The 19,073-nt window shown below is 36.4% G+C and overlaps 1 long non-coding RNA gene across 1 annotated transcript; it reads left to right on the forward strand.

Moving 5' to 3' along the window:
- Positions 1 to 543: 543 nt before the first annotated feature.
- Positions 544 to 17,195, forward strand: LOC125131404 (uncharacterized). The gene is made up of 4 exons (XR_007135913.1): positions 544 to 1,020; positions 4,634 to 4,684; positions 10,624 to 10,764; positions 16,223 to 17,195. It is a non-coding gene; the product is annotated as an uncharacterized LOC125131404 (long non-coding RNA).
- Positions 17,196 to 19,073: the final 1,878 nt, after the last annotated feature.

Consider the following 19,073-nt stretch of genomic DNA (forward strand, 5'->3'; position numbering starts at 1 on the left):
TATATACACACATGCATATACCTGCATCCACATATGTAACTGATATATATTTTTGTATGCCTCCCTAACCAGTATCTGAATCATGCAGTACCTGGCACAGAGCAGAAACTCAACAATAATTTTTAAAATATAAATGAATGAATGCACAAATGAATGAATAAATTGAGTGTATTATATATACAGATGGGATGGGGTTGTAAAGAAGTTGAGGGTGGAGGGTAGTTAGTTAGCACTTGGCCTGTGTAATAGCCAATTGCTACTGCATAACAAACTCAAAACTTCTGTGGCGAACAACAGAAAACTCTTTCTAACTTAAAACTTTTTATTTTTGCTTTTTAGGGCCACACTTGTGGCATATGGAAGTTCCCAGGCCAGGGGTCGAATAGGAGCTACAGCTGCTGGCCTAGGCCACAGCCACAGCAACTCCAGATCCAAGCCATATCTGCGACCTACACCACAGCTCACGGCAATGCCAAATCCTTAACTTACCGATCAAGGCCAATCAAGGATTGAACCCGCATCCTCATGGATACTAATCAGATTCGTTACTGCTGAGCCACAATGAGAACTCCTCTAACTTAAAACTTAAACACAAGTTTTCAGGTCCGCTGGCACAGCTTAGCTTCACATTTCACGTCAGATGAAAAGTGGCCAGCCGGCTTTGCTCTATGTGTCTCTCAGCCTTGTCTCATGGTCATGACAGAAGCATGGTGGTGGCCCGACTAGTCAAATGCATAACCTGCATCAAGTCTACTAACTCACTGACTACACGCCTAAACTCTAGAGACAGGAAGTGTATTCATCATTTGTAGGAAGAATTTCAAAGTTACATTAAAAAGACATGAATACAGGAAGAAGGGAAGAATTGAGACCAAAACTTAATTTATTATCTCTCTTGCTATTTACCAGAAAGTACTGCTGAACCCAAATACGGATGTTAGAGTATGCCAAATAAGATCTTCAAGGACCCAAGAAGGAAAGTGTACATGGCCATGTAAGAAAGAACGTTTAATTATCAAGGTACGAGGGTTTCATCTGATTAACTGAGAATTAGCTAGAAGTGTAGATATGTTTTAAAATATGAATTTATAAATATCAAGAAAAGCACACACAAAAAATGGAGTTCCCATCGTGGCTCAGTAGAAGTGAATCCAACTAGCATCCATGAGGATGCAGGTTCAATACCTGGCCTTGCTCAGTGGGTTAAGGATCCCATTGCCGTAAGTTGTGGTGTAGGTCGCAGACATGGCTCAGATATGGCATTGCTATGGCTGTGGCATAGGCCAGTGGCTACAACTCCGATTCAACCCCTAGCCTGGGAACCTCAAAATGCTGCATGTGTGGCCCTAAAAAGACAAAAAAAAAAAAAAAAGAAACCCATTCTTTTTTTCCTCTTTTAAATGAACTTTACAGGAGGTCCCTGGTGGCCTAGTGGTCAAGACTCAGCATTGTCACTGCTATGATTTGGGTTTGATCCCTGGGCTAAGAACTTCCACATGCTGCAGGCATGGCCAAAACAACAACAACAACAACAAAAAAACCAAAAAAAACCTTTACATATTAGAGCAATTTTAGACTCACATCCAATAAAATAAAATTTGGGAGTTCCCGTTGTGGTTCAGTGGGTTCAGAACTCTGCTAGTATCCATGAGGATGCCATAGGGAGTGCAGAGTGTCTAACCCTGATACTCAGGGGATGGTTTGTACTACAGATGCACATTAGGAAGTCAGTTATGAACTGAAGATAATCTTTGGAACCATGGTATTGGACAGTGTCATCTGTAGTTTGAGTCTGGTTAGAGAAATTTTTAGGTTGGACTCCCATGGGGCTCCAAAAGCAGAGAAAGAAGCCTCAGGAGGAATGGCTCACGAGGGAAAAGAAAACCCGGAGGCTCCAGCCATACACCCTGAATGTCTTGGCTAATCCAATCATAGAATGTGACTTGTCACTATTTTCCTAAATCTCTCTACATTAGGAACCAATATTCATGCCAATAATTATTAATATAACATTGGTAATGAAAATAGCTCTGACACACCAACTTGCCCATCCCCCTCTTGCATGGAATAACTAAAAAAAATAATAAAACTGACTTTTCCCTTAGACACTCCCACCAAACTCTAAATCTAAACTGAAAAAAAAATTACAAAACTCCAAACTCATTTTATGTAATACATGTATATCCCTCACTCAGTTGAGAGTAAACAAACAAATTACAGATATTAAAAACAAGATTTATGGTTGGTGAGGGGATTCACTCATGCATATAGTAATAATAGGTACTTAGCACACATGCATTTGTGCTTTCCATGCTTCATATTGCATGATAATCAGATACTGTGTACTAATAATCTAGAAGCAACTAGGATAGAGTGTTGAGAAAGTCCGAAGTTGACTCAGATTGTCCAAAAAGGTGGATAAATTAATTGTGGTTATAAAAAAATCTTAATTTTATTTGATTTTTTGTTTTCTCTCTATAGTTATTTTACCAGTGTTCAGTTTCTGGAATTTCCAACAGAAATATTATTAGAAGCAAACGCTTAAAATACGGCAAAAGCTAAAAAAAAAAACCCTGAAGGTGAAATGTATACTAAAAATTGAGGCTAATTGTTTTTAAAGTGTATAATTTTGTCAAATTCCCTTGAAGATATTAAAAATAACTTTAACTTAATCCATTAGAAAAAAACTGTTTTTTTTTTTTTAAGTGGGAAGAAATCGCTGAGAAAGGAATTAATTAGTGATAAGGGCTATTAAATTTCTTAAAATGAATAAAAGGTTCCAATGGAAATTATATGAATATTCATAAAATATTATTTTTACCAACCAGATGTCATTTGCTTTATTAAAATCACCTATTCGAGGAAAATATCCTTAGAGAAACGGCGAGAACACAGGGAGATAGGAATATTAATATGATACACATTTAAAATCTTAATCCTCTTCTTTAATACCTCTTTTTCTTATTTTCTTTCTCTTTATATTTTGTAGCAAATGAACTGCTTTAAAACCTGGACGTTATTGTAATGTGTCCTTGGTGTGATGGCTTATTGGTAATGGCCATCAAGTTTTCACGGATGGAAGAAGTTTATACTGTCTAGAAAATAGCTTTCCAAGCACAGGATGTCAAATTAGCATCCTTGAGTTCTACTTCTGTCCTGTATCTGGGTGGGAAGTTATGCTCAGAAACTGAGATTGTCTTTGGCAAGAATTTATTGAATATAAGGTCACTGAGGGAATTATAATAATTTCACAAACCAAGAGTATACAGGATAATGTCTCTTATGAAGCCGATAAAGAAATAACGTACTCCAAACCAATACCAGATTAATCACACTATAGTTCTGGTCAAGGGGAAGATGATAGGAATAAAGTCCAAGTTTAGTTGAGGTGTCACTTTACACCAATTCGTTCTCAGGACAGCAGCTGAGCCAATTAAGAGGGATTATCCAGCTGCCCAAACAAAAGTGAAAGTTGTTGCAAGAGCATTTTGTTAGGAACAAAGGCACTGGTGTTGGAAGCCAAGGAGGTCTCCCCGGAGGGACCTGCAAGTTTCCATCACTGACAACAAAGATTTGCTTTGCCCAGGCCAGAGCTAATGCCCCAGGATCTTCAGAGAGTAATTTAGATCAACAAAGAGTGAACTTCCCAAGCCAAACACCTAGAGTGCTGGTCAAACATCTTTGAATTTAAAGCTAAATATCCCCCCCAGCCATAGTTGCTCCTTCCTACACTCTTATGGATATGCCCCTTGTAGGGGGCTAAATAGCTGAGCTACTGAGTGCTTGCCAGTACCTATAGACATACATGGCAACATCCTGTACAGTTTTCTCAATGGAAACACTTTCACTCTTAGAAAAAAAAAAGTAATTTTTAGAACCCCAAAACAAGTCAATTTGAAATCCCATCAAACCAATACACAAAAACTTCCAAGTCACTGGAGTTATGAAGCAAGTTATATAAAACAAGATTTAGTCTATTCACTTTGGATGTTTGGTTTTGAACTATGTAGCCTCAAAGTGAGTTGCTGGATTCCAGGTATAAATTTATAGTAGAGTGGGATAGGTAATACAACATTTTCTTAATTTCAAAAGATGCTTTCAAATTGTCTTGGCTATGTGAATATATATTTTCCATTATTAATTTATGTTGTTCTAGAAAAAATTTTATGCTTAACATATTTTGAAAATCAGCATTAAGGCTGTGTCAAAGTTTTAAAAATTGCCTGAAGAAAGGAAAAATACTTTCTTCTGAAAACTGTAACTCTCACTTTAATTTCTGTTATCCTTGATTGAACTCTGCTACTACGTGATTGCTACTTTCGGAAAGTAAAATATTAGATATTAAAATATCATTAGAATTAATCTGCTTTGTTAAAAAATGTATTACTGCAGAGTACTGAAAATCTGATTTACATACATAGCTCTAAAGCAGAAACATCTATCCTTAAGATGTTGGAAATTTTACCAGGCTTTGTGCTAACATCTTAAGTCACATAAAGCTAATTTTTCACCTTATTCATTTTGAAATTTTATATTATTTTTTGTTGCTTTTTTCAAAGCTTCTGTCTTAGTTTGGATTGCTATGACAAAACACCACAGAGAGAGTGACTTAACAAATATTTATTTTTCACAGCTCTGGGGCCTAGGAAGTCCAAGATCAGGATGCCAGCAAATTCAGTGTCTGGTAAGGACCCACTTTCTGGTTTGCAGACAGCTACCTTTTTGCTACATCTTCACATAGAGCAGAAAATGAAGGCTCTGGTCTCTTCTTCTTATAAGGTGCTAATTTCATCCAAGGTGCTCCACCATCATGAATTCATCTAAACCTAATTACTTTCCCAAGACCCCATCTCCAAGTAGCATCACATTGTGTGTTAGGGCTTCAATATATGAATTTGGGAAGGGCACAAACATTCAGTCCAGAGCAGTTTCTTTTTAAGCATGTAAACTAATAATACTGTCAATAATAAGAACCTTTATTTGTGGAATGCTTGCTCTGAGCTAAGCACAATTCTAAGGATATCACACAATATTAGTTTACTTAATCCTTCCGACAACTCTCTGAGGTATCTATTTTCACCTCTATTCTACAGGGAAAGCTGAGGAAAAGTGACATTAAGTAGCTTGCTTAAGTTCATTCAGTTGAGAAGTGGAAGTGTTGGAATTTAAGCTGTCTGATTTCAGAGCCCACTCTGTTAATCAGCATATTACATAGTGTATTTCTTCCTTTTGTTTGCTGTTTTTGTTTAGCTTAATAGTAACTAAAAAAAAAAAAAAAGAGAGAGAGTGTAATACATAAAACTAAGGAAAGCAATCTCTAGTTCTTGCTTAATTATTGATCATTAGCGCTAGTAATTCTTTTTTTTTTTTTTTTTTTTTACAGCCACACCAGCTGAATATGGAAGTTCTAAAGCTAGGAGTCGAATTGGCTTATGCCAGAGCTGCGGCAGCATGGGATCTGACCCATGTGTCTGTGACTTAAACCACAGCTCACAGTAACACTGGATCCTTAACCCACTGAGTGAGGCCAGGGATTGAACCCACATCCTCATGGATACTAATCAGGTTCTTAACCGGCTGAGCCACATGGGAACTCTTGATTCTTAAACATATAACTCCTTCGACAGCCAGGGCTTTCTAGCAAATCAATGGCGGTGATTCAGGGCCCTGCACGGATGCTGATTTGATTACTGGTGTGTTGGGATCGCATACTAGTCTTTGTGAGCAGAAGCCAGGTAATTGCATGTAAGAAACGTGTTTAATGTAGAAGATGGTAGAATTAAAGGGAGGGTGGGTATTGTATTAGAGGCAGTCTGGATAAGCTAAATTTCTCTAAATTGGGGGGATGTTTTTACTAGTAGTAATTAATACCTGATTTAATTCAATGATTTTTAACCTTGAAATTCAATTAGGGTATTTCTATTATGAATTAAATGTATTTTTATGTAATTATGAGTGCTCCTTGATAGCCCCACACTATATTAATAGCAACAATTTCATTAGAAGTGTTCATATCTAAACAAAGAATACAACATGTTCTTATATCACTTTTATGGCTTTTAAAAAGTTTCAAATCGTCTTGATTATTCAGCTATATGTCTTTTAGACAAATCTCTAAAAAGATTTTCTGTACTATTCATTTTCAGTTGCCCATAATATGTTCTTTGCTGGTCTTCCAAGAGTTTTTCAACAAAATATTATTATGTTAAAGAAATTGACAGGCATCACTAACCATATCATACAGGCAATCACTCCTGAGGCATAGACATGTATTACCTGATATTATAAAGCAAATTAGTTTCAGAACTAGCCTGCTGCTCTAATCTGTTTCCCATGGCATAATCTGATAAAAAGTTAAAACTTTGGTGAAATAAAAATAACTATTACATCATAAAAATATCTGTAGTAGGGCATGGGGTTTGAGTGTGTGTAAACTTGCATTTATAGAATTCTTACGTGAAAGGGATCTTCAGGGAATAACCTTGTCCAATTTCCTTGTCAAATTTACAGGTAAGGATAGATTAAAAGATTTACCCAGAGCCACAGTTTTCTTAGGATAGAAAAAGCATAGGATTTGATTTTATGTTCATTCTACGGTTATTGAGAGGATACTGTATGCTAATGTTCTGCTGTGTGACAGGAATTCAAAGATGAATAATGCACTAGGATTGATAGCAGGAGAAAAAAGAAGGCAAAAGAATAATTGTGCTGTGGCATGATTATTTCTCTGAGATAGTTCACTCCTTTCTAATACTTTCCTACCCCTATGGTACTGCCTCCTCATATCACAAGTCAGGAAAACAAATGTCCTGTTGTTAAAATGATCAAGTTTTGCTTGGAAGTCACACTCATAATTATACCTCCATACTAAAATCTGGAAAAGTCAAAGTTATAGTTAGTCAAGTGATTTTCAAATTTTGTCAATGTTATCTTTCTAGAAAGATTACCTGTTAAGTATATATATATATATTTACATATGGATATAAATATGTGTATGGCATGTTTATTAACATTATTAAACTTATTAAAGTTTATTACATTTATGGAAGTTCAATTGTGGGATATTCTAGTCCTTTAATTATGACTATTTAGTATTCATGTCTGAGTTTTGTGTCAAATAATCACAAACATGAAGGTTTCCCTTGAGGTTTACAATTGATCATTGACCTACAGATGCACAGTCCAGCCAAAAAGGGAAACACCGAATAGACGAGGAAGTCCAATAATTAATTTAATGATTCATTTTAATTTGGAGCTTTGGGAATGCTTATAGATTGTGCAATACAGAAAGTCTAGCAGAAAAATAATAAAATAAGAAAATCATCCCTCAAATTAACCTGCAAGATTACAAGAGAAACAGGGGCAGCAGTGAGAGCTGGTACAATTAAAATTACCCTTTTAGTCAAAAAAAAAAAAAAGCGTAAATTTGATCAGGAGCCTTAAATAATACCTCTTTTATACATTATATTTTCTCTAATAGTCTCGTACTAGAAGTATTTATACCTGCATATTCTTAGTCAATTTTTAAAATTGAAACTAAGTTGATAGATCTAAGGGTAAGATCATAGCTCAGAATCTCCTATAACCCCATGCTGTATTTTTTTTTTTTTGTCTTTTTGCTATTTCTTTGGGCCACTACCGCGGCACATGGAGGTTCCCAGGCTAGGGGTCGAATCGGAGCTGTAGCCACCGGCCTATGCCAGAGACACAGCAACGCGGGATCCGAGCCGCGTCTGCAACCTACACCACAGCTCACGGCAACGCCGGATCGTTAACCCACTGAGCAAGGGCAGGGACCGAACCTGCAACCTCATGGTTCCTAGTCGGATTCGTTAACCACTGCGCCACGACTGGAACTCCCCCATGCTGTATTTTACATAATTGCCTTCCTTGGAGCACACTTGCCATTTCCTCTTATCTGATCATGTTCTCTGCCTGATCCTTAGCATACCAAGAATAACACATCATTTTTTACAGATGTTAAGTTTATAAAATCAGTTTTGCCAAAAGCATCTCTAATATGAAAGGAATAGATCTCACAAAAAAAGGGCTGCCACTGGTTTTCTGAACAGCCTTCAGCATGTCACTGAACATCTCCACGGTTACTGTTTTTCTCTTTTTGAACACATCTATTAGGTATAAAAAGATCTGAGGGCTTTAAAAAAATTATTTCTGCAAGAAGAAAAAGGGGTCCAGGGGAGCATTCTCTTAAGATCAGGACATGACTAAGGGAAGTTTGATAGAATGTAGTAGAATGTAGAATATGAAAAAAAATAAATAAAATAACTAATGAAGAAAGTGGTGCCAGAATGATAAGGGGGAAGTCAGGCAGTCATACAAGATGCAATTTTCTTTATTGTTCATTCTTATGTATGATACTTTTTTGTCAGTATTTTCTCTATCTTAATATTTCTGTATGGATGTACATGCTTGAACTCATTTTTTATACCAACACATTATATTACACAAACGATGTTAAACTCTCAAAAAGTTAGTCTAAAAAACAAGTTTTGATTAATAGGATCAATGTGATCAAGAAAAATCCAAGCATTGAAAGATTTTTTCCTTTTGTAGTAGAAATAACTGTTTACAGTTATTAGGATTTAAATCAGTGTTTAATTCATTGAAGATAAAAAAATAGCCAAATTTTCCTTATGTTTTGAAGCTCTTCTTACAGATCTCTTTATGGTATTTATAAATATAATAAAATGAGAATATTTCATGTCAAATTTTCTTGGGTTAGTGTCTGATCAACTTAATTTGAACAGAATAAGTTCTTTTAAATAGGAAGACTCATTTACTCATTTAATTAATTAAATTTCCTCTAGCATTTTACACTGCTTTTTTTTTTGGTAAATACAACATATTTAACTACAAAACATTGTTGAAAAAAAAACACAAAACATTGCTGGATATATTAAAGGATATCTAGGTAAATTAAGAAATAGTCCATATTCATAGATCAGAAGACTCGACATTACGAAGAAAGCAATTCTCCCCAAGTTTGATCTACAAATACAGTGCCAGCTTATCAAAATCCCAATTGACTTTTATGGGTAAAATTTATAAGCCAATCATAAAATTTATACTGAATATGATCTCACATATGCTGTCACGTATATGTGGAATCTTAAAAACAAAACGATGACCAAAAAATTCAACAGACACATAGGTTCAGAAAACAAACAGGTGATCACCAGAGGGGATCAATGTGGGGGGATTGGGTGAAATAGACGAATGGGTTTAAGAGGTATCAACTTCCAATTATAAAATAAATTAGCCATGGGCATATATATATAGCATAAATAAGGTCAATAATATTATAATGACTTCGTATGGGGATAGAGAGTTACTGGACTTATCATGATGATTGTTGTGTAAAGTATTTCAATGTCAACTTCCAGTGCTGTACACCTGAAACTAACAATATTGTATATCAACTATATTTTACAAAAAAGATAAATGAAATAAAATTTATGGCTTAAGAAATAAAAGACTACCAATCATTATCTGTTGAACTGTAGAGGTATTTACTTTTATTTTTCCATATCTCTAGTTTTTTAAACTAGCACACATTGTTTTCATAATGCAAATATAAAATAAAAGTTATCCTTTTAAAGGGGTAAATTTAGCTTTCCTTAAAACGTTTTTAACAAAATACGCTTCCATTATTATATCCTTTCCCTGCATGGGATTTCCAGGTCACTTCTAACTGCCAATCAAACTGGGAGGCAATTATTTCTGCCCTAAATAAAATCAAGGTTTTGATAACAAATAAGAAAGGGGAGAATGTGTTTTGGGTAAGTAAATAGCAGTATCCATTGCAGATTCAATGTATGCTGAACTTTGTATTCAGTTATTACCCGGCTATAGTTTGCCTAAAAGACTAATTGTAAATAGGTGTATATTTACAAATACCTAGTCATTAGGTGTATACATACAAATACCTAATGACCATATGTAAGTTTCTACATAAAAGAGACCAGAGAGTCACGACATAGTGGAAAATGCATCATTGGATTCAGTTTGGGGTTTTAATCCCATTTCTATACATCTTCTGCTCTGAAAAGAGTGAAAAAAAACCTCTGTTTTTTGGTGATTCTTCAAAAGAATAAGGCTATGAGTTATGACCCATGTAAAAAGATGAATGCAGGGTTGGACTTACCAACAAGGTCATATGGTTTAGCCATCCACAGGGTGCTTATTCTAATTCTTTCTACATTGTGTTAGCCATGTTTGAGTTCCAGAAATGGGAAACTCACAGTTTTTAAGGAATTCTATTTGTAGAGATATCCGACTGTTGGAAAGTTCTTCCCTTTATTGACTCAAATCTGTTTTCTATTTTACAGCCAAGTCTCCTATAAAAGTAAGAACATTTCTTGAAATTTAATAGAAAGTAAACATCTTTCTATTCACAGTGTTCAATTAGGGATTATTATTTTCAATATAATTTTTGTTTGTTTCAAAGGCAAAATATTTCCTGATATGTTTTCCCTTGCAGTAATATTTCTCTTTAATGTTTGTTGCCAGTGTTATTCCAGCAAATAGCAGCCTTTATAAATTAACTTTGATATTACCTAATTAATGAATATGAATGTGTCCAGTTTTTCCATTTCCTTTCAGGGCAAGCACATCTGGTACTCAGAAGCATTGCTGCAATCTCACACAAAGAGGACTAGTTGATGAAGCTTCTTGAATATCCCAAGTGCCAATGAAAGCGACTTGGCTTCCTCTGAATACTCTATTTCATGCCCCAAATACTGTGTGAGTGTCTAAAACTGCACATGTCTTTCTGATAGTTTTTTGCTTCCATGAAACCCAGGCCAATATCAAAGGCATTCCTCTATCTTCTTGGTGCATTATCTGAATCCCAGAGTATCTTCCAAGCCTGATGTTTTCATGGGACTGAGTGTCAATAGGCCCATCTGCCCCACCGGAAGTGCTTTTGCCATCTGGCTCGAGGAAATTGGGTCATGGCTTACTGGTTCAAAGTGAATCGGTAGTAAATCTTTCTTATGTTGCAGTACAGACACAATCATGAAAAGACTGCCTTTGAAAGGTAGAGAGACACATCTTTGCAGTGATGCTCCGCTCATTTTACCCACATATGCCAACCAGGAAATCATTAGCCTAATACCATTTATGGAACATCTATTATTGCATCCAAGATGTTTTCTATACATTATGTTTAATACTCACAAAAACCACATGTACATTTTATTTCCCACTTAACAGACGTGTTCCTAGACTTAGGGAGATTGATTGAGATGCCCAAGGATGTGCAGCCCAGAAGTGCATCTTGAATTCAAACCTGTGTCAGTTCCATCACCTCCACACACACCTGCTTTCCACTACCTAAAATCAGCTTGCTGTGTCATTCTCCGAGTTTCTATGCCATTGGCTTATACCATGGACAAAGGGAGTTAGTGTTTCTTTTTATTTGTATTTTTTATTTGTAGGTTTTATTCCTGAAATAATAAATGAGCTTTGAATTTTCACAAAACAAAACAGTATTTGCACTCTAAAATCTGCAAAAGCCAGAAAAGAAGAGAAAGTTCTTGAAAGACTTCCATGAGTTTTCTTTCAGTACATGTTAGTCATTCTGACTTTCAGCTCTTTCTCAATTGCAAAGATTTGTTTACTTACTTGAAAACAAAATGTTTCAAGCCAACTTATCAGTATTCATTTCAGCAGAAGGAAAGCTTAAGTAGCATATAAATGTGATTTAAAAGAAAAAAAATTATCTGGTTAAAATTGTTTGAGCGTTTGAAATGATGTCTCAGTCAGAAAAGCAAGCAAGCTGAGGCCAGATGTGCCAGGAGCCAAGAAAGGGAATAAAGAGTTTCAGAAGGAATTGCTTTTTTGTTTAAAATCATCATCTATAAGAATTTTTGTAGATAGTAAACTCAACATACATTTAAACTTGACCTTCTCATCTTTATTGCTGATTGAACCAGATGTTTTTGGAGTACAATAGGAAGATAATTTCTTTGCAATTTCCAGGATCAATTATCCAGTTGAATGTGCCGCACGGATGTTTTAGGACTTTTAGAATATTAATTTGAAAAGTCATTTTTTTGTGGCAAATTGGGTACACACACAAAAAAATATTTCTATGTGGTCTATAGAACAGAAAGCTCTGTTTCTATCTCTTTTAAAGTAATTTTAGTTTAAGATAAATAAATTTCATTTGCTTTCAGAGTGACCGAGATATTCATTTTTAGAGAAGCATGTAGATACATACTAACATAGTAAAATTGCATAAATAGGTTATACAAATAAAGATTAAAAAATCGCTAGTTTCATGTAGTTTTCTTTTTACTAGCAAATTCCTACTTTCCAAAATGAACAGACTTCTAAGAAGGGAACCTGAGGAATTTCATTTTTTCATGAAGCTTTTTCATGATAACACTGAACTGAGGGCTTTAGAAAGAGCATGAGTGGATACTACATGGTGACAATGGTTTGGGAAAAAGTAACCATGTACTAAGTCCATATAACAGGATATGATTCCTACAGTCCCGCTTTATCTTATCCTCCTCTTGGATGAAATTTTCAGCTATCATGAATTAAAATGAGATATTTTATGCTGGTCATGCCTACATTTATATTTTAAGTCTAGATCTCCCTTCTATGTAGTGATTTCACAAACTTCTGCCTACATGGTGTGTCCACTGGGGGTCTCAGATTTAGTCTTCAAAACAAAAATCTTGCATTTTTTTCTCCTGTCAATTGATCATGTCAAAATCTTTCCTTTTTTTCAGTCACCTGATTAAGTCCTGTTACATTTATTTCCAAAAGATCTCATGAATCTACTCATTTCTCTGAAAGTCCGTTGACATCCAAAGTACAAGATAGGATCACCAATTATGTAGATCACAGCATTAATCTCTTAGCTCAGTCTTTTTTTTTTTTTTTTTTTTTGTGTTTTGTCTTTTTAGAGCCCACTCGTGGCATATGGAAGTTTCCAGGCTAGGGGTCCAATTGGAGCTGTAGCCACTGGCCTTCGCCAGAGCCACAGCAACTTGGAATGCGAGCTGAGTCTGAGACCTACACCACAGCTCACGGCAAAGCCGGATCCTTAACTCACTGAGCAAGGCCAGGGATCGAACCTGAAACCTCATGGTTCCTAGTCGGATTCGTTAACCACTGAGTCACGACGGGAACGCCTCAGCTCACTTTCTTATTTTTATTCCTGTCCTTTTACAACAGATTGTTAGCCAGCTATAACCTAGAATGTAAATTGTACCACATTATTTTCTTGCTTAAATCTTCCCAGTGTTTGTTTATTTGTTTTCCCGCACTGAACGCAGACTAAAACCCAAAGATCTTTCAGTGCCCTAAAGACCCTTCATTATCTAGGCCTGGCTTCATCTTTCCCTGTGCGTCCCACACCACCACCCAGGTCTAACAGCTTCTGTGTTCTGAATGTTCCAAACTCCATCCTGTCTCATTGCTTTTATTGCGGTATCCCCTACGTCTGAAATGCACTTATCCCATGTCTTTTACATAGAGGCTTTCCTAGGGAGTGAATCTAGGAAAGAACAGAAGTTAGCTAGATGAAGGGACAAGCATTCCAAGCAGAGAAAAGAACAAAAATGCTCTGTTAGAAGACAGCATATGTTAGTTTAAAGAATGGCTAGAAGCTCAGTGGGCCACAGCGGGGAGATTGAGGGGAAGAATAACATTCCAATGAAGTGGAGAGTGAGACAGGGGTGGCTTGTGAAGGTTGCTTAAAGTCTTTTTGAGGGTATTGGACTTTACCCAACAGTAATGAGAAGGTCCAGAAGCTTTAAGAAGAGGAATAAAATAATCAGACACTGCATTTTGATGTATTATTCTGTTCACAAAGTGCAGAACCAATAGAGAGCACAGTCATTTAGGGAAGTTATTGTAATCGTTTCTGTAGATTGGACTAGGATCTAAGCCATGGGGATGGAGGAGGAGTGGCTGTGATTTGAGTGTTATTTAGGAGGTAAAATTGACAGGATGTGGTGATTGGCTGTGAGGAGTGAGAGAGAAGAAGCAAGTAAGGGAATTTTTACAGTTTCTAGGCTGAGCAGGTGGATGCACATGGGTGCTAGTTCTAGGAATGAATAGATTTTTATGTTACCAAGTAGTATTTAGAATTACAATGATGCTCTATCTTTTTAATGTGGTCAGGAAGTATATAACGCGTAAATATAATGATACATTAAATCTAGGATATGGACTTTCTAAAATTCATATGAAAGAGAGTTTCTGGAATTCCAAGGAATTATGACTTGTAAAAACTTTCTGTTATGGTAATGAATGGATATATTGGACTGGGAAATTTATAGTAATAATAACTCCTGCTATCAGACTCTTTCTGTGGCTGCTTCTCAAAGGAAGCATTTGTAGTTCCCTCTCATTATTTTCCTGTTTTTAGAGGTTCACACTCTTCTGTATTTTGCATACATAATATCTTAAAAATAAAAATAGAATTTCCAAGCTGCAGATATCCTAAGTGAACATTTTTAATAACATCTTTTCTTTGTGTTAATCAACTTTCTAAAGTGTGAGCTATTTTTAGCACGAGTTACACTTGTACCTTTGGGTCCAATTCTAATTCTCTTCACATCTCAGACACTCTCTCTGCAGCGTTCTATTTGAAATCAATCAGTGCTTTCAGGAGAGAAAGTTATGCAGGGGAGGATGAGAACTGGGTCATGGCAAGCATTCTCCTTCACATAATGCTGAGTTCTTTTACTTCCAGGTGCAGAGACAGGGTTAGATGACTGACCATTTAGAGAGCACAAAAGGGGCCATTAGTGAAAATGAGGGGAAAAAAAAAAAAGGTTTACCTCAGTAAGGGTATTTCAGACTGGCTGCATTGTTGTTTTGTTTCCAAACTTTTAATTTTGCCAGCAAATAAATTAATCAGTAAAATTGCTTAAGAAAATTCCCAATCTTAAAAATGGCAAGGAGTTTCTAACACAGCATCTTCATACACGCGATTGCTATTTAGAACCCCGAGATGACCCAGGAAAGACCGGCAGAAAATCCACGGCTTGACAGATCATCTACTTTCAGAAACTTTAGAAATTTCCATTAATTTTAAGTTCGATGGGACTTAGAATGAAGAGAATATGGTGAATTGCTCATTTTTTAAGGGGGGAAAAAAGCAAACCCACTTATCTAAAAACAAATTGCAAAATGTTTCATCCTTCCTCTATGCTTTATCTTCTTACTGGTTCAGGTTCTGTATCAACCAGAAAAAAAGGAAATAATTTCTTTGTTATTTTCATCTTGATTTTGAAGTGTTCAGAAGGCTGCTTTTTCAGCCTTTTCTCCCCACCCCCATAATTCAAGTAAATTGGGACAGGCTGGGTGGGGATAGACAAGGCTCCTAAAGAATCCAGATTTATCTATCTATCTATCTATCTATCTATCTATCTATCTATCTATCTATCTATCTATCTACTTATTTTAGGGCCACAACTGCAGCATATGGAGGTTCCCAGGCTAGAGGGTCAAATCAGAGCTGTAACCACTGACCTACACCACAGCCACAGCAATGCCAGATCTGAGCCATGTCTGTGACCTACACCATAGCTCATGGCAATGCTGGATCCTTAGCCCACTGAGCAAGACCAGGGATACAATCATGGATACTAGTCAGATTTATTTCCACTGAGCCATAATGGGAAGTCCCAGGAGGAGATTGTAATTGTTGGTACTCCATTAATTCATGTTAGGAAACCAGGCAGAGGTTGCAGAATATTTTTACATCATAAAAAGAGCTTATGAAAAGAGTATCTGGAGATTGGTACAAAATTTAGAGTTATTTCCTTTAGTTTTTCCTGTAAATATAACTTCTTATTCAACCACCTACCCATTTTCCTATTGAAGCAACTGGTCCTTGTTGCCTTAAGAGCCTTTCAATTGCCTCTGAAAAGGGAGGGCACTAAAAATTTCAAAGAAAAAAATAAATATCGGAAGGATTTCCTAAGAAAAAACATACCAGATGAATGGTCTCAAAATGCAAGAAAAAGAAAAATAATTTTGAATTTCCATAGTAAATAAACAAATATAAAAACAGAAGCTTTGACTATCCTAAGATAATAAAACTTGAAGGGAGAAATTGTCTGCTGGACTGGAAAGTATGTAGAGAAGGAGTCAGTTTCTAATTTTCTCCACTATACACATCTTTCTCTTTCATGGCACAGGAGCTAAACAATAAATCTCCTTTATGTTCTAGGGGAAAAGCTTGCAATTTGGGAAAGAAGAGCAAGAATATTCCCATGTGGACATCTGGGAAAGGCATCTTGCCTTTGCCCCTCTCAAGGCCAAAATCTGTGTTGGACTTGATAGATACCTTCAACTAGATATGAGAACTGGAGAGCAGGGGAATACTGTGTCCTAACTTCTATCTGGATTGTTAGGAGGGGGAAGTAATGCAGAACACCCCAGTCATCATGGAGTAAGAATGCATACAGGGCAGTTCTAGGAAGAACTCCCATCTCCCCCCCCCCCCAACCCCTGCTTTCCATGGGCCCAGTGTGAATGAGCATCTGAATAATTTCCATGTCCCATGAAAATGATACAAAGGAAGGCTGAAGAAATCCAGGTGGCATGCCTTGGAGCTGGAATGAGGAATAAGTAGAATGAGCTATGTTGTCTTGGAAATTGGAGAGTAAGGCAGTACCATGGATAGCAGCAGCAGATGGCAGAGGGGCTGGATGGAGATCATTTGATTATAGATCTCGGTGCAGCCTAACTAGGGAAGAAAATGGCCGTGGTTCGCTCTCAACTTTTCCTGTGGCCCTAATCATGTGTAAGTACTTTTGGAGAGAAAGACATTTTCCTCTGCCCTTCTAAATTTTTCTGACTGGTCTAAGAATCAAATTGGCATGACTAAGGTTAAGCGTAGAAAAATCAAACAAACGTTTAATAATATGTATCGCGAGAGAGAACCAGGAAAGCTAACTCCTCAAATACCATCTTCAACTAAAAATAAAAGAGGATGTTGGGGGTAGTCATTTGGGACCTGAAAGGGAAGGAAGGCAGCTCGCATGGAGACGGAAAAGCCCTGCAGAGACGATGGACACAGAATGAACCCTGATCTCTAGCCCCTGCTGAGTTTCTCCCACTACATCCACCCCATATTCTTTGCAGATATCTCTATTCTAGGAATAGCCCCTTTAGACCACTAAGGAAGTAAAAAGAAAGACTTCCTAGGTCTTCTGCTTCTTAAAAATAATCAGCATAAATTAATCATCATATCTTTAAAAAAGTGAATTTTATGTTATATGAATTATTTCTCAATAAAATTATTATTAAGTGAAAGGAATTCAGTGAAAGTTTGAAGTAGGAAATATAATTTTTGTATTATTAATGAAATCATGAATGCATTGTTATGAAATGATTGCATTATTCAGAAATTTGCTAAGTGATAAAGTTATAGGAAATGAAAAAAACCTCTTCTTATACGCAGTGTTTTTTTGGTGGGGGGGGACATTTATTCAAGATGTACGCATTCTATTGGACAACAACCTAAAAAATAATGTATTGCTAATGATATGCAGCAAAAAGCAGCAACAAGAGAAGTAGGTAAAGTCAAAAAGAAGAAATGAATTATTCTGGAAAGTGGGTATAAGGCCTCTGTAAGTGGTCATCCAAGCCACAGTGACCATGATGGAAGATATAAATTATTTTTTTGTGACATCGTATTTTCTTATATCTGTTTCACATTAGCTATAATTCCTTCAACATGTTGATTTTAATTTCAGCTCTTCCAAATGCTACAGAAAAAAGTGTCAGTGTTTAACTCCTTGACAATTAGTTATTAATGCAATGGAAAAACTTGGATTTTGTTGCCACAGAATTAAAATGAGTAAAAGAGGTTTTTATTAAGTCATAAAAAGAGAAATCCTAGTATATTATTATAATTGCTATTTGATTACAGAGTAACAGGCACCAGATTGGAAACACTTTCATATGTATCAATGTATTGTATAGCACTTAGTACCACTCAGATATACAGCCTCCCTGACAACTTTTGTAAATTTCTGAGGAAGAAAAAGTTTGCAGAGTTTCCATTGTGGCTCAGTGGGTTCAGAGATGGACATAGTGTTAGTGAGGATGTGGGTTTGATCTCTGGCCTCACTCAGTGGGTCAAGGATCCCGTGTTGCCACAAGCTGCAGTATAGGTTGCAGATGAAGCTTGGACCTGGCATTGCTGTGGCTGTGGGGTAGGCCTCAGCTGCAGCTCCAGTTTGACCCTGAGCCAGGGAACTTCCATATGCCACAGGAACAGCCCTAAAAAAAATAAAATAAAATAAAATAAAATAAAAAAGAAGAAGAAGAAGAAGAAGGAAAGAAAAAAAAAAGTTTGCAAATAGGGTATGTGGTATGTGCTTAGTATTAAATGTTCAGTTTAAAGTACTGTGTTTGAAGTAGTCTAAATTTCAGAGGGAAGATAGTGAGGCTGAAGAGTCCAAATGTTTGAGATTCATGAATAAAAAGACTCAAAAGTCTTTGAAGTCCAAGAAAGGGGCATTGCAACTTGTGAACTATCTCATGGGCTACACTATAAACAGCATAGTTTATACTCATTAGACTATTCCTTTTGAAGCAGCTCTTCAGATGGGAGAGACATTTTTTTCCCCTTGTTTTAGTAACTCTATTCAAACGTCTGAGAAACAGAATCTCCTTTGTCTCTTAAGCGGCAGTGGAACCACTCTCTCAGCGATGTGACATTTCCCTTCTTTTACAAAATATGCTCAGCCAGCTCTATCAGTAAACTGCAGATTGGTAAATTTGTATTATCATGTGATGTTTTATAAAGCAACTGATTTAATATAGTCACAAATGCAAGAACTTAAAAACAGTTCCATGAATAAGATCCACACATCTGTCAGTGTCTTATGGGGGCCCAGGGACAAATGGTGGCCAGAGTGGCATTCAGGCTTCCCCTCACCAAGGCTCATCTGGCTAACAGTACTGTTAAATGTCTGACTTGCCAAAGCAGAGACCGATGCGATTCTTAATATGCAGCATTCCTTAGAGACACCCGAAAACATCTGGGAGCAGGTTATCCCTTTGAACCA

This window comes from Phacochoerus africanus, chromosome 7, assembly GCF_016906955.1.
Source record: "Phacochoerus africanus isolate WHEZ1 chromosome 7, ROS_Pafr_v1, whole genome shotgun sequence".
NCBI classification, from domain to species: Eukaryota; Metazoa; Chordata; class Mammalia; order Artiodactyla; family Suidae; genus Phacochoerus; species Phacochoerus africanus.